Source organism: Callospermophilus lateralis, chromosome 14 (assembly GCF_048772815.1).
Source record: "Callospermophilus lateralis isolate mCalLat2 chromosome 14, mCalLat2.hap1, whole genome shotgun sequence".
NCBI classification, from domain to species: domain Eukaryota; kingdom Metazoa; phylum Chordata; class Mammalia; order Rodentia; family Sciuridae; genus Callospermophilus; species Callospermophilus lateralis.
The window spans coordinates 20,862,843-20,878,068 of record NC_135318.1 but is presented as its reverse complement, the minus strand read 5'-3'; the positions used below and the strand labels follow the sequence as shown (position 1 = coordinate 20,878,068).

At 42.5% G+C, this 15,226-nt stretch overlaps 1 protein-coding gene across 2 annotated transcripts in view; it reads left to right on the top strand.

Moving 5' to 3' along the window:
• Rbks (ribokinase) overlaps window positions 1-15,226 on the top strand; it is a 91,761-nt gene that overhangs the window by 61,586 nt on the left and 14,949 nt on the right. The window lies entirely within an intron of this gene.

Genomic DNA, 15,226 nt, shown 5'->3' with positions numbered 1-15,226 from the left:
ATATGTTCACATATACAAATATTTGCTTAAGAATGTTGGTTTCAACTTTGTAATAAAGGAAAAACTGAGAAGACAGGTCTACATTATCATCAGTGTGAGAAGGTTAAATATTCATAGCATGGTGCCATTTATTTAAAAGCAACTCTCCAGATATCTAAAAGTAAATACATATTTTAAAATCTAGAACAAATCTCACTGAACTGTTTTGATCATTATTCATGGGAAGGGGAATAATTTGGTGGGAAGATATGATAAAGGAGGACTTCTGCTTTCTATGAGTTTTTCTAAAAGCCCATATTTCTCATGTATTACTTTGTAACTTGGAGTAAATATGACTTTGGGACATAGCCAAACAAGATGGGTGAGATCATTTCTCCAAGTGTGTGCTGAGCATTATCTTCACAAATTGTCTTCACAAAGGAGCTAGTTACTGGTCACAGTTTATTCCTGGTCTCACAAGGAACCTCTCAAGCATTCCAAAACCTCTCTGTGACTGGACTGAGTAGCCCTTTGACTTAGGACAACTTACAATGGCAAGACTCCTGATACCAAAAAAACTGATCTGCATTACCTTCATCCTCAGGACCCTGGAGGCTTCGTAAATCTGGATATTTCACTACATACTTGACATTTTTCCCCTTAATCTTTCTAAAGAAAGAAGTTTCCTCAAAAATATGTTACTATATACAGTTCCCCTTGGAAATATCAGAATAAATGTCAGAGCTTCACTGTTTCTGTTCATCATTCAGATGTATGACTGATCTTCAGAGAAACTTTCCTCATGTTCAAATTTTCCTTCTGAATGAATCTACTTAATATACCTCAATTTAACTCTTCAACTTGCATTCTCACAATTAATAATATATTGAACCATCTGAACTTTGGCTTTTGCCACACCTCTTGGATTTGATTAATGGGTAACCAGGAGGAGTTGATAAGGGGACCAGCCCAGAGATGATGCCTCATTTTTAAGTACTTAAATTTTAGGTACCTTTTTTTTTTTTTTTTTTGGTATCAGGAATTAAACCCAGTGTCACTTTATCACTGAGCCATATCCCAGTCTTTTTTTATATTTTAGTTAGAGTCAGGGTGTCTAAGTTGCTTAGGGCCTTGCTAAATTGCTAAGGCTGGCTTTGATCTGGTGCTCCTCCTGCCTCAGCCTCCCAAGCAGCTGGGATGACAGGTGTGCGCCACCATGCCCAGCATTCGGTACCTCATGTTTAGGCACCTAATAGTACATCTGCTTCACCTTTCAGCTCCCTCCTATTTGAAACAGTCCTGAGTGGAATGGCTGTGGAGGGAGGGAGAACACAAGACACAATGCTATAGACTAAATTGTGCCCCCACCAAAATCCACTTGTTGAAGTCCTGTCTCCATTGTGACTGTATGCAGAGATAGGGGCTAGACACAGGTAATTAAGGTTGAATGCGGTCATAGGGTGGCATCCTGGTCCAATAAACCCATGTGAAAAATAAACAATTAAGTCATGTAAGCACAGAGCAAGACAGTGACCACCTGCAACCCAAGAGAAGAGGCCTCAGAATGAGCACTCTGATCTTGGACTTACCAGCCTCCAGGGCTGTGAGGAAAAAAGGTACTGTCGTTTAAGCCACTTAAGAGTAGCATTTTGTTTTGGCAGCTCTAGCAGACTAATGCACAAATGGAAGCAAGTAAACCCATTTGGAAGTGACTAATGTGAATGCTGGAAAATCACCTATCCTGTAAGGAGAAAACAATCAGAGGGACACCAACAGGATCAGCCTAGTCACCTTTTTAGTGAAATGTCTCAAGGGTTTGAAATGGTTCAGCTGTAATCATCAGCCCTGTGGCTAAGGACAGATGGTGTCCTGAGTGCTAATCCTGACCTAGACATTAACCAGCCAGGTTGCTTTGGGCAAATGACTTTTTATGTTTGGGGTTCATGTTTGCATCCAAATATGACTTCTCTGGAGTGGGTGACCTCTAAAATTCCTTCATCCTTGGAACACAAGGACTCTTTGGGCTGATTATAAAAGCTGGGTACTACTTGCCAGGCATTAGGCTGGACTCTCAGGCATTTCCTCCCATTCTCAGAACAACCCTGCAAGATGGGTTCTTGCCTGTTTTAGAGAGGAAGAAACTGACTCCTGGTTATATGACCTGCCTGGGGCCATACAGTTGGTGAGTGGCAGAGCCAGGGTTGATTTGAGGTCTAGCTGTCTGTCTGACTGACTCCAACTGCCATGTACTTTCTACCTCACTGCTCTGCTTCTTGATTTGGTGACAGTCTGCCTAGCCTTCACGCTCTCTCTGATTTGACATTCCAGCACTGACTTTCTTGTCACTTGTCATGATACAGGCTTCTATAATTGCTCCTTTTTCTCTAGATCTTCAGAAGCTGCCAGATCTTGAAAAGGCCTTGCTTACTTTATAGGGTACCCTGTGAACTCACTTAAATAATCCACACATACCCTGAGAACAGTGCCTGGCTCACGTAAGCACCCAGTAAATGTTAGCTCATCAGTGTGTCTTGCGATATCCCATTATTTATTTTATGTGGACCATTTGGGGTTACTAGATAACTTGAACCAGGAACTTGCTCCGCCCGCTGTCTGGCAGAATGGACATTACCTGAGCCAGAGAGCACTCAGGTCCCACCACCACTCCACTCCAGCCTCTCTTTCCACAGGGCAAGGGCTGGAATACCTGGGAGTGGTGTGGCAGGATTGTGCCCATTCCAGAGAGCAAAGACTCTGGCACAATTCACATCCATTTGTTTTCTTTCTTCTTTTTTTTTTTTTTTTTTTTAATTAGGTACATCAATGGATGACAGGACTCGTTTGGTTTTTGTTTTGTTTTGTTAAATATTAATTTTTTTAGTGGTAGTTGGATACAATACAACCTTTATTTTATTTATTTATTTTTCTGTGGTGCTGAGGATCAAACCCAGGACCTCACAAGTGCTTGGCAAGCAATCTACTGCTGAGCCACAACCCCAGCCCAGGACTCATTTGTTTTGTTTATGTATTTTTAATTGTTCATGGTGCTGGGGGTCAAACCCAGGGCTTTAAGCATGCTAGGGAAGCCCTCTACCCGTGAGCTACATCCCCAGCCCCTCCATTCATTCTTGTCACTGGATAAGAGAGAGAGACACTACTTTGAAAGACTATAATCAAATAATCTTTTCACTAAACTTCTTTAATTAGGAACCTGAACTGCTAACTATAAAGCCTAGTGACAATGTGATTCCTCTTTTTTAACATTTCCAAACTAGCTTTCTAATTGGTGGGGGGGGGGGGGGGGTACTCACACTGCCCTGTCTAGCAAACTCATACCCATCCTCAAAGCCTAGCCTGGAGAGTCTTTTTGGGAAATTCAATGCTGAAAACAATGCTTAGTCTACAATAATGGCTCTCTGTAAATAAAGAAAGAGTTCTATTTCCTTCTGGGAAAATAACTAGTCTGAGCACAAGAGTCACTTCTCAGTTTTCTCAGTGGATTAGAATCTTCAGGGCTGTTTACATTCCTCACATTCCACATTTAAGATGCCTAGAGAAAGAAGAATCTGAGGTACAAGTGCTCTTTTTAAGTGATTTGAAAATGAAGTAATTCTCCCCCATTTTCCATTTGAAAACATATCTTCAGATTGTTTTACCTGCAGTTTTATAAAGGCCAGGCCAAAAGAAGAAGAAGTTAGAGAAAATGAATGACACCTCTGAACTTGGCATCAGAGAACAAAGAAAACTCAACTGAGGTTCTGGAATAGCCCTCCCAGCCCTGGGAATAATATCATAAAACTCTGTGCAAACTCTGCACACACTGGCTGCCAGAAAAGATGAAGAAGGCAAAGAGAAGTTCACTGACTGTAAAGAAAGGGTGGAGGACAAGGTAATTGCTGAGGAGATGATAGACAAGGCACAAGACATCTGCCATGCCCAGGGGGCCGTACTGTCTCTATTACATTACTTCCACATCAGCACATCACCTCATTTATTAGCTAATCAGGCAGAATTCAATATTTGAAATTATCTTTCTTAATCCTGCATGTGATCCATTGAAAACCCAGGGCTCTAAAAATCTAATTGTAATTGCTTACCAGAAATGTCATCTTCACTTGGAAGAATTGAACCAAGGCCAAATGTGAGGCTGTTTTTTTCTGTTTTCCCAAAGTACTGTCCCCCAGGACTGGATATGCATTTACAGGTCCCCAGTACCCCACATTCTAGGGCTCCCTGAAGAGATGTGGGCACTGGTCCTACTTCCAGACTCAGATATGACATAAGACTAAAGGTAGCGAGTGGCCATGGAGAAGGGGGCATGGAAGTGAAGGAACAATAATTTAAGCCTTAGTAAAAGTCAAGAGAAAAACGTCTGAATCTAGGTAAGAGTTGGGCCTGGGCAGGAAGTAGTCCCTCTGCCCAACAGGAAGGGGAGGCATGATATTGCAGAGCTTGCTTGCTCATCCATGATCAGGCTTTTTATCTTTGCACCCTACACCTCAGCCCCACTTCTCAGTGTGACAGCGTGGGAGTGAGCCCGTGGTCAGCTCCTTGCCTGTTTTCCTAGGCTGCTCAAGTGGTCTTCCCGAGACAGACCTGCAGGACTCTGCTGTAGGTCTTCCAAGTGCCTTCCACAGAGTGGGTGTCTCCTGGGGAAACCTGAAACTATGAGATGAGAAAATTACCTGGAATCCAACTGTCCCCTTGGCCCCAGTGCCCATCACTGCTGGAGGAAGTAGGCAAGGGAATGGAAGAATGGTATGCGGCTCACAGCCTGCTGGACATTAGCCTGCCCTTTGTATGAACCTAGGGGTGCAGGTTGTAGGCTGGTGATGTGCACTTTGTGTGTTACCTGTCCTGATGACATGTGCTGTGTCTGAATGAACTATTAGCAGCACAAATACCTTGTGTGTGTGTTTGTGGTGGTTTGTGTGTGTACAGAATACAGTAGAATAGAGTTAAAAGTTTAAATCTTTAAAGCGAGTCCCTCTTGCTTTCCTCATCCTACTTCTATTCCTTTCAAAATATATAAAGAAAAGTGCTTTATACAATGGTCCACCCCTGAAAAAGGTATTTGATTTGGGGATAGAAGGAATCCAGAGTATATCTTCCCTGAGAGATTCTCCAAAAGTTAAAATCTTTATATTCCTTTCTTCTCTTGGTCAAAACAAACCAAAACTGGAAAAAGAAAGACTATGTTTATAACTACTAAATAACTTTCCTGTTCCTAGTTAGAAAAATCCTCCTCCTCTATTTGGCCTTCTCTATATTAACTTTTAGTGTTAGAATATAGAAATCTAATCGTTAGACCACGTTATAAGTGACTATAATTTGCTTCAAGTACATATATTTACTGCTTGCCTCACTAGTCCCAAAGAACCAGCTTCTATAGGAACCTTGACTGTAGCATCTCACTCTGCTTGAAACCCACCTCTGTCTGTCATTGAGCATAAAAACCCAAGCCTTAAGATTATAAAGACCACAAACCCCCCAGGACAGCCATAGTTCATGCACTTAGCTTTCTGCCTCTTGTTTTTGGATTCTGGAAAAATCCTCTAGTTAGGCATAGTTACAGTGAAGAGGTTTCTGTTTCATCCTGGGCATCTGGAGGGTTTTCAGGTCTCTAGGCCACAACGTTGCTTGAAAGAGGAGGTTAAGTGGGGTTTCATCGCATCCAGTGTCCACAGTCAGGATCCTTGGGCTGCCTGTCATCTTATTCCCAGAGCATTCTGGGAGTTCCAGGATTTATTTAACAAAACGTGCCTCTAGAGCTGGAAACAGTTCTTTAAGAAATGGAAACTTCCTAAGGTTGTGGCTTAGCAGTAGAGCGTTCGCCTAGCACATGCAGGGGCCCTGGGTTCGATCTCAGCACCACATAGAAATAAATAAACAAAACAAAGGTATTTGTCCATCTATAACTAAATAAATAAATAAATAAATAAATATATATATATATATATATATATATATATATATATAAAGAAAAAGAAAAAAAAGAAGTGTGTCACATTAGATTGGGTAGAGAGATGTGATGGGAAGGGAGGGGAGGGGAATGGGGGATAGGAAAGGCAATAGAATAAAATAGACATTGTTATTGCTGTATGTATATAGGTGAGTGTATGACCAATGTGATTCTGCAACTTGTACAATCAGAAAAATGAGAAATTATACCCCATTTGATTCAAACGTATGAATTGTCAAGATCATTGTATTGTCATGTGTAACTAATAAAAAAAAATTCATCAAACAGATTAAAAAATAAAATTAAATTAAAAAGAAATGGAAACTTCCTCAAGATACTGAGGCAGGAAGATTGCAAGTTAAGACCAGCTTAGGCAATTTAGCAAGACTCTGTCTTAAAATAAGGGCTGGGCCTGTAGCTCAGTGGTAGAGCACTTGCCTGATATGTGCCAGGCACTGGGTTCAATTCCCAGTAATGCAAACAGAGAGAAAAGAATAAAAGAAAAGGAAAAGGTTGGTGGGGGGTATGAAATGAGAAGTTCCTCTATAGGAAAGTATGGCAAAATGGTGTGATGAGCTCCTACTATGAACCCATTTATTCAGCGCACTTTGAAGTTTCTGCACGCCACACGTGGGACCCAGGCTGGTGTAACAGGTGTAGTAAGATAGCCCCTGGCCACAGAGAGCTTGAAACCTAGAAGAGTATGCAGCCCACAGGGTCAGAATGAGAAGTGCAGAGGCAGGGATACCCCTGCGTACTGTGGGAGCCCAGGGAACCTGCTTGAGAGGGGAAAGGAAGGGGTGGGCAGAGGGATATGCCAGAGGCAGCTTGGTAGGGGGTAGCTGGGAAGAGTGGTAGCAGCTCATCACACCTGGAAGGTGGGAGGAGCTCTAACTGGAATGAGTTCAGAGTACAAGAAAAAAATGCTGGAGCTGTGGTGGTTGTGGCTCAGTGGTAGCGCACTTGACTCGCATGTGTGACTCACTGGGTTCGAGTGTCAGCACTGCATGTAAATAAATGAATAAAATAAAGGTCCACCAACAACTAAAAAAAAAAAAATTTTAAAATGCAGAAGGGTGAGGCGGAGAGAGGACAGGGATGGGCTGTGAAGCCTTCACTCCACACATCCTCCATATTAGGGGTTAATGCTTTCTTCTAAGGGCAGGGGGAACCATTGAAGATTTTAAGCAGGGGATAGATTGGGTCCTACTTAAACTTCATAGAAAGATTAATGTGGCTGTAATATAAAGAAGAAATTGGAAATTATGAGACTGGAGGCGGAGAAAACAGGCCAGAGCCTGCAGTATTGATCTAGGTAGGAAATGATGGCAGCCTAGACTGGAAAAGCGGCAGTGGGCATGTTGAGCAGAGGGTATGAGAGCTCTTAAAAATTTAGAAGATGCAACAGTAGTTCATTTCCTTAAAAAAAAAAAAAAAAGTGGGAGGAGGGAGACTAAGTTAGGTGGTCATTTCATGTTCAAAACAAACATTCTGGGGGCTGGGTTGGGGCTCAGAGGTAGAGTGCTTGCCTTGCATGTGTGAGGCCCTGGGTTCCATCCTCAGCACCACATAAAAATAAATAAATAAAATAAACATATTGTGTTATGTACAACTAAAAAAATTAAAAAAAAAAAACAAATATTCTGGCAGTCTCAGTGTTTTTCCTCATGTTTTTGTTTGGGGAGGGGGGGCTAAGGGGAGGAAGCAGGTACCAGGGATTGAAGTCAGGGACACTCAAACACTAAGTCACATCCCCAGCTCTATTTTGTATTTTACTTAGAGACAGGGTCTCACTGAGTTGCTTAGCAGCCTCGCTTTTGCTGAGGCTGGCTTTGAACTCATGATCCTCCTGTCTCAGCCTCCTGAATCACTGTTTCCATTGTGAGTATCATCAGTGGTTGCAGGTAGCACAGGGAGATACCCATATATTTTACAAAAGATAAAAATCTCAGGCAATTTCCACATGCTTTTCCATTGGGCATATATACATGCCTCCCCATTTTGGAGAATCACTTATCTGCATAACAGACAAGAATTTGGAGCAGAAATATAGCTTTCATTTAAAGTAAGTAACAATCTAGGCATGGTGGCACACACCTGTAATCCCTGAGGTTGGGGAGGCTGAGACTGGAGGATTGCAAGTTCAAAGCCAGCCTCAGAAATTTAGCAAGGCCCTAAAGGTCTAAAATTACAAAAGGGCTAGGGATGTGGCTCAGTGGTTCAGCATCCCTCAGTTCAATCCCCAATGCAAATAAATAAATAAATAAATAAATAAAGTGATAACATTTGAAGGAAGCTTTTGCAGTGTGACGCAGTTCAGATACTGTGCCATACCGCACACGCTTTAGATGCTAGCTTACTGTCAATAGAAACACGGCCTCACGTAACTATGCTTCCTTCCCGATGATGTGACAGACTGGCCAGCATGTGATGAATTTGGGTTGTGTAGATAAAAATACCAGGTGTCCCAGCCAAGGCATACAGTTTGCTGTGAATCACCCACATCAACTTTCAGGATAGTTAGAGTCACAGAACAATTGCTCAGTTCCTTCCTTCATTTTCACAGTGTGGACCTGGCTCCAGACCTAAGAGTGAAGCAGCAACTTTAAGAAAGCAGAAACATTATAAATAACCCAAAGAACCCTTTTATAACAGCAACTGCCTGCTGATTTTGTGGCCTAACAGCTCAAGCAGAAAAGGATATAAATACAATATTGTGCAATGACTAATTACTCAAAACTCTGTGCATCAGCAGAAGTGGAACCTGCGGTTGTTGCTAATGTTATCAAATGCCTTTGCTGTTTAATAATCTGTAGCTTTATATTATCTAGCATGGAATTTTCACAGAAAACAATGATTGTATTTCAAGTACCTCTCACTGAAATTAAAAAGCAGCTGTTAAAAGATGAACATTTGGCAGAAGATGTTCTAGCAAATCTTGTAAGATACTAAATCATATTGGATTAACTATTTTCTGTCTAAAGAGTGGAGTCACAAAGAAAAAAGATTGCTGACCACAGAAGGCAAGGCCAGTCTTTAGAACGAGTGAATCACTAACAGACCTTTTAGTTTTAAGTGCCATTTATTCACCGATATGTTATTTATATACAAAGCTTTCATTAATGTTGCCTGAAGAATGGGCCCTTTTTTATTCCATTTTTAGCTCATACTCAAGATTCCATTTCTCTTTCATTAATTATAGAATAAATTAATCCACCACAGACATTTTGGGCAGAATGGGGGTTTGAGACAGTTTTCAGTCTCTAGGGGCCATCTTCCTCTGTGGCTAGCCATACAGCAGAGAGAAAGGGCTGTGACTGAGGGCAGCGCCTGCCAGCACTGCCACTCGGGCCCTGCCTGGGAACCTGAGGAGGCAGAGTATGTGTGGCCTACCCACTCCAGGTTGACAGTGTCCCACATATGTTCTTTGAGCTGGCCAACCACTGGCCCAACTAGGAATTATCCAGTGAGGAAGTGACATCATGACACGGTTGCTGGGCATAGCCCGTTTCAGCTTTAATGTACCATATTGACAGGGAGGTTTTCCATTGTTAATATAATTGTAAGTAAAACATGAAATGCTCCTTTTTAAAATTATCAGGCAGCATGTAAACAGCTTTTCCTCAGTTCCTATTCCTGGAATAGAGTGGGTGATGGGTGGGATTTTTAAATGGAGGGAGGACTCTCAGAGATAACTGAGAATGGCTTACAGTGGGGAACCCAGGCTTGGCTGAGGGGAAATGAAGTAAAGAAAGAAGTTGACTCAGGCATGTCTGCTTTGCATATCATTCAGTGATAGGAGACAGTGTGTCTGCCTTTTTATGAAGTCATTAGGATGCAAGTGTTAGCTCAAAACAGCTTCATCACAACACTCTACATCAGTGCTGGTGTGACTGACCAGCTCAGAGGCCATCACCAGCTGATGAAGCTGAGAGTGGACCTGAGTGGACATAGGCAGGCCCAGATGGAGCCAGCAAATGGCCTCTGTCAGTATGAACCATTGGCTAACTTGGATCAGGAGCCATTTCACCAACAGTGGGGCCAGATCTCTGATGCAGTCAACACCACAGCCACGTGCCCCATGTGTGAAGTGTGAGGTGGCCAAACACACTGCATCCAACAGGAAGTGTTTTTGTCTTTGTTTCAATTTTAGATTAAATCCCAGTGGGGCGATTATTGTGATTACCTGTACTCTTGCAAATGGTTATAAATACTAGTAGGGCACTAATACATGAGAATCTGGAAGCTCTGGGATGAAGGTTGGCAGATTTTTTCTTGTTCTACAGTAGTTGAAATTTAATCAATATATTGAAAATGGAAAGGCCACTGTCATTTTTAATACCACTTACAGTCTATGTGGGCAGTGAAATGGTGCCCTGAACATACCTCAGCCCCACCTTACTTTGATTTTACACTTGACCTCCCATTGATCCTTCTCTGTTCTCATCTATCTAAATGAAAGAATACTTTAGCCCCATAAACCTCATTCTGGATAGAAATACATAATTCAAGAGGAATACTGATGTCAAAGAAGAAAAGGCACACCAATTTGTGTCAGCATTTGCTGTAAATTAAAGAGGAGTACAAGGAGAGTTTAATGTAATGTAGAGTTGAAATTAAAATAGAACCAATATTTAGGCATTCCTCCGCCTCTTTTTTCCCTGCTGTGACATGAAAGATTGACTTTCTCCCAGCCTAAGTATTAATGTATTTCATTTTTTTCTTTTCCACTGAGATTTTTTTCCCCATAAAATATTACATGTTTATCAATGGCATCTGAATTTGAACTTTTTCACTGGTTCCATTCTTAATCACAACAGCAAAAGCCAGGGGAGAAAAGAGTTGGTTTCCCGTCATGCTCCACTCCCTTCATGTTTGCAGTCGAGAAAGGACCTCTGCCTGCTTATCTGCTGTCATGAGCTATTGATTCCCCTGGATACTGATTCTTTAATGTGTCACCTCCATGGTGTCTTTTTCCAAAGCTGGAAAATCAAAAATAGATATGAACAATGTACTGTTATGTTTGGTTCACAGAAACCTTTGGCACGAATCCACCAGTGTCCTTCCCTGTAAAGCAGTCCCGGGAGCTTCCCATTTAGTTCTATCCAGCTGCCTTTGTTCAGAACCTGTTTGAAGCTCCTTAATCAGGTTTCCACCAGGGCTAGTTTTGCTCTTTACAGTTGCCTATTGTTTGGGGTCAGTGGTGGACTCCCTAGCTTGATTCTACATCACTAGACTTGGTTTCAAGTGATTCAGTCTTTCCAGAAATAAATTCCTCTGAAGAGTGGTTCTCAAAGTGTGGCCCCTGACACCCCAGACTAGCAGCATCTGTACCACCTGAGAATTCATTAGAAGTGCAATTCCTGGGCCGCACATTGGATTTAATAGATCAGAAAGGCTGGGGGTGGAGCCCAGAAGCCTGTGTTAACTAACAAGCCATCCACGCAATTCTGACCTCTCTGCTCAAGTTTGAGAAACTCCGGTTTAGAAGACATGTTTGCTTCCAGGGAGGATTTTCAAAGATATGCTACAATTTTTGATGGTATTCCAAAAAAGTTTCAAAATATTTTTTGGCAAAGATGGAAGACATGTATGGCCTCCCCAGAGGACAGTTAATGGGACTATGCTTCCACCAAAGGCACCCTAATTGTGCCATCTCACCATGTCTTCAAGCCATTTCTTACACTTGATTTCTCATCTGGAAAATGAAAGATTCACCCTTCTACCTCACAGGATTGTAATGAGATTCAAATTGAAGATCACATCTGCAAACATGCCCGGTAAACCAGAAAGTGCTCTGTAAACGTGAAAGTCAATCACTCTGCAGGCAGTATTCTGTGGTGCCAGCATCACATTCAAGGATGTGAGTGGGAAACTTGTCAGCCAGGTCCACCTTTCTGTCTCCATAGTGTCCTGGACATGATGGGTGTCAGATTCGACCATTTCAGCTCACCAGTTGAGAGAAAAACCTTTGCCGGAGTAGTGACTGCAAGAGGCTATGAAATATAGCCATGATCAGACATGCTGTTTTCTCTGAGTCTCAGGAAAGCTCTGAGGATCAGTGAGGGCAGTATTGTGTGAATGCTGAGGCTCTCGTGCCCAATACATGGCTCATACCAGCCCTGGAAGGGTCTCTCCAGAAACCATCTACTACAGGGCTGTGCAAGGGAATCTTGACCTTTAAGAAGGAAGTTTATTGCTACACATTTATCATTACAGAAAACTGAAAAGAAAATCCCTCGAGCCAACCAAATCTATAGAAACTGAGATTTATAAACCAGACCAGTTAATGTGTCTGTTAGGGAAGAATGTGGGTTGATTTTTACCTCAGAGATTAGCTCTTACAAACAATTTCACCATAGGAATTGTTAAACAGCAAGCTCCTGATGCATTTATAATTTAATTTGAAAACTTTGGTGAACACTTCTGAGCAAGAAGGAAGCTAAGCCTGTTGCCTCGGTGCTTATTAGGAATGCAGTTTCAGTAACACGGAGCAGTTCCCACTGGGCCAGTATCAGCTTCACTTTTCACACAAAGTGCCAGCTAAAATCAAGAGATTAGGTATGAATATAATTGGTTAATTAGGGTTAAATTATTGGTTAATTGTGGCATAGTATGCTATTGGTTAACTCTAGAATTAAAATATGAAATGATTTTACTCAAAAATGTATGTCTATTTAACAACTCTGTAGAGACAGCAGGTAGATTAGTGGTTGCTAGGCCTGGGAGTAGACGGAAGAATGAAGGACCATGAGGTTTCTTTTAGGGGGGATGAAAATTTCTAAAATAGATTGTGGTGATGGTTGCTCAACCCTGTGACTGTACTAAAAACACCGAATTGTATGCTTTAAGCGGATGACTTGTATGGTCTGAATTATATCTTCAACCTGTCGTTTTGGAGGGAGCTGGGGATGTAGCTCAGTGGTACAGCATGTGCTTAGCATGCATAAGGCTGTGGGTTCAATCCTTGGAACTGGCAGCAACAATAACCAAAAAAAAAAAAGAAAAGAAAAAAAACCTAATAGCCAGTAAATTGTATAGCAAGGAAAAAAAATTATGCGTACTGAAAAGACAAATGAAAATAATACCAAAACATTGCTGCATGTTTCATACTTGATTAATTTGAAATACTGATTATTTAAAATATACCAAGTCAGAGAATGTTTACTCTATTAATTAGAATCCTTTTAAAAGTGGACTATCTCAGCCTAATAATTGAAATTTAACTATCATAAATTAAAGTGGCTGGCAGTAGAAGGCAAAGTCATGGACATTGTGACATAATAGTTTGTCATGTTCCCTACAGATTTATTTAGAATGAAAATCAGCAGCACTTACACAATAATGATATGAAATCTGGATTCTCACTGTCCATCTTGATGGTCATAAACTATGCTGGTTTGGGAAGGTGGAGGTTGGGGAAGGATGTGATCTCATCTTTATGAGATAAATACATGCTGATAAGACGGACAGATTCAGGTGTGAGCTGTGGAACTGGGCTCTTGTGTAAGCAGCATCGCTGGTCTGTTCACCAGCAAACCCTCTGTCATATCTGCACAGGAGGCAACCTCTGCCCTTTCCTGCCTTGGGAGGGTAATCAGCCACCCTGGTCTTCATCTTCTTGCTAAATTCCTCACACTGGGGCTTGGGCCTTGCCCAGGGAGGTGGAGACTGTAAACTGAGGGAAACAGGAGAGGAATTGATTGGGAGATGTGGGAACTACAGGCTCAGTGGAAAGAAAGCAAGGACCACTAGCACCTGCCCTGTATGCCTTGCAACACAGAGCTTGCTGGTTAGGGCCTCTTTGTGTGCCAGAAGACCCGACTGGGCCACTGGCAATTCTTTGGAACAAGAGACCCTACTTCAGTGTTTCCTAGCCCCCCACCCTTTTTTTTTAACCATTATTATCCCACTCCAACCCCAAAGAGCCTTTTAAGATTTTTTCCAGTTGCCCTCTTTCTTCCCCCATAAATATTAATACCATAAATACTACACACACACACACATACAGAGGCATGCACATACAGTTGTATACTGTGACTCTTTGAAAGCCACAAATTATTGTAATAACTAAAAATTTTTTTCACCCTCTTACCAATTTCTGCCCCCTTGAAGATGTGGCCTCAATTGAAAATGCACACCCTTGATGAAACAAAGGCCTTAGTAGGCAGGGCCTTTCTGCTCACCCCCGGGGTGAGTGGTGAGGCTGGTCACATGGAAAAGGTGGATCAGATAAGCCTGATGTCCATCACTAACCAGGATAAGCCCTGACCTCAGGTTCCAGTATCGCTAGAGGAATGTCCCTCCAAAATCACATTGTTCTCACACCATCCCTTCAGCCTGCCTGTGACCCTCAGGACTCAGCACCACCCCTCCCTGGGTGTTAGCCCTCAGCCTGACAGTAGAGAACAGGGCAGGGCAGGGCAGGTGCAGGGCTCCTGGCAGGGGATGACCCCCTTCCCAGGCAGTCCCCAGCCCCACCCAACCCAGCTCTGTGCCTCTGCTCAGAGCCTCTCATTGCTCACTCTCTGCTCCTTGTCCCCAAACGAAAGCAAGAGACTTCCCAGGCTTCCCCAGTCTCACACTGACTAAAGGAACCTTTATACTTTTCACCTTACATGACTTCAGTCTCCTCTTCACAACCTCTAAGGTCCCCAGAGTATGTCCCCTGGCCTATAAGGGAATGGATTTCAGAGATCCAAGCACATACAGAGGACCACTGATGAACCTCTCAGGAGTCTGGCCTCCCTTATAATCAAAGGCTACGGGATACTGTCTTCCGCTTCTCCTTGGCCACCCTTGTTCTCCTCCAAGCTAGGAACAGAAAGCCAGTCCCCTTGCCCTAGGATCCTTCAGATGGTGTCCTAGGATCGTAGCCCCCTGAGTTCCTTAGAACCCTGACTGGCCCCTTCAGACCTAGGCCTTCACTCTAAAACCATGAGCAAAGTAAGGGGCCTCTGAGATGGTACCACCTAGTCTACCCCACCCCTGTTGCACACTGGCTCTGTGCTGGGCCCTTTGACATAATTATCTAATTCAGTATTTACAGCAGCCTCTAAGGTACATTGTACTGATAAACAGAAAGGTTGATAACCTGCCAGAGGTCACACAGCTGGCAAGTAGTAAAATCAGGACTTAAACCAGGTCTGTCTGTACTTAAACCATCTGCAACATTGTTCCAGTTGAGAAAACATCTTCCTAGTTGTGTGAATAGAACTAAAAATGACAGGGCTGGGGTTGTAACTCTGTGGTAGAGCACTTGCCTAGCACGCATAAGGCACTGGG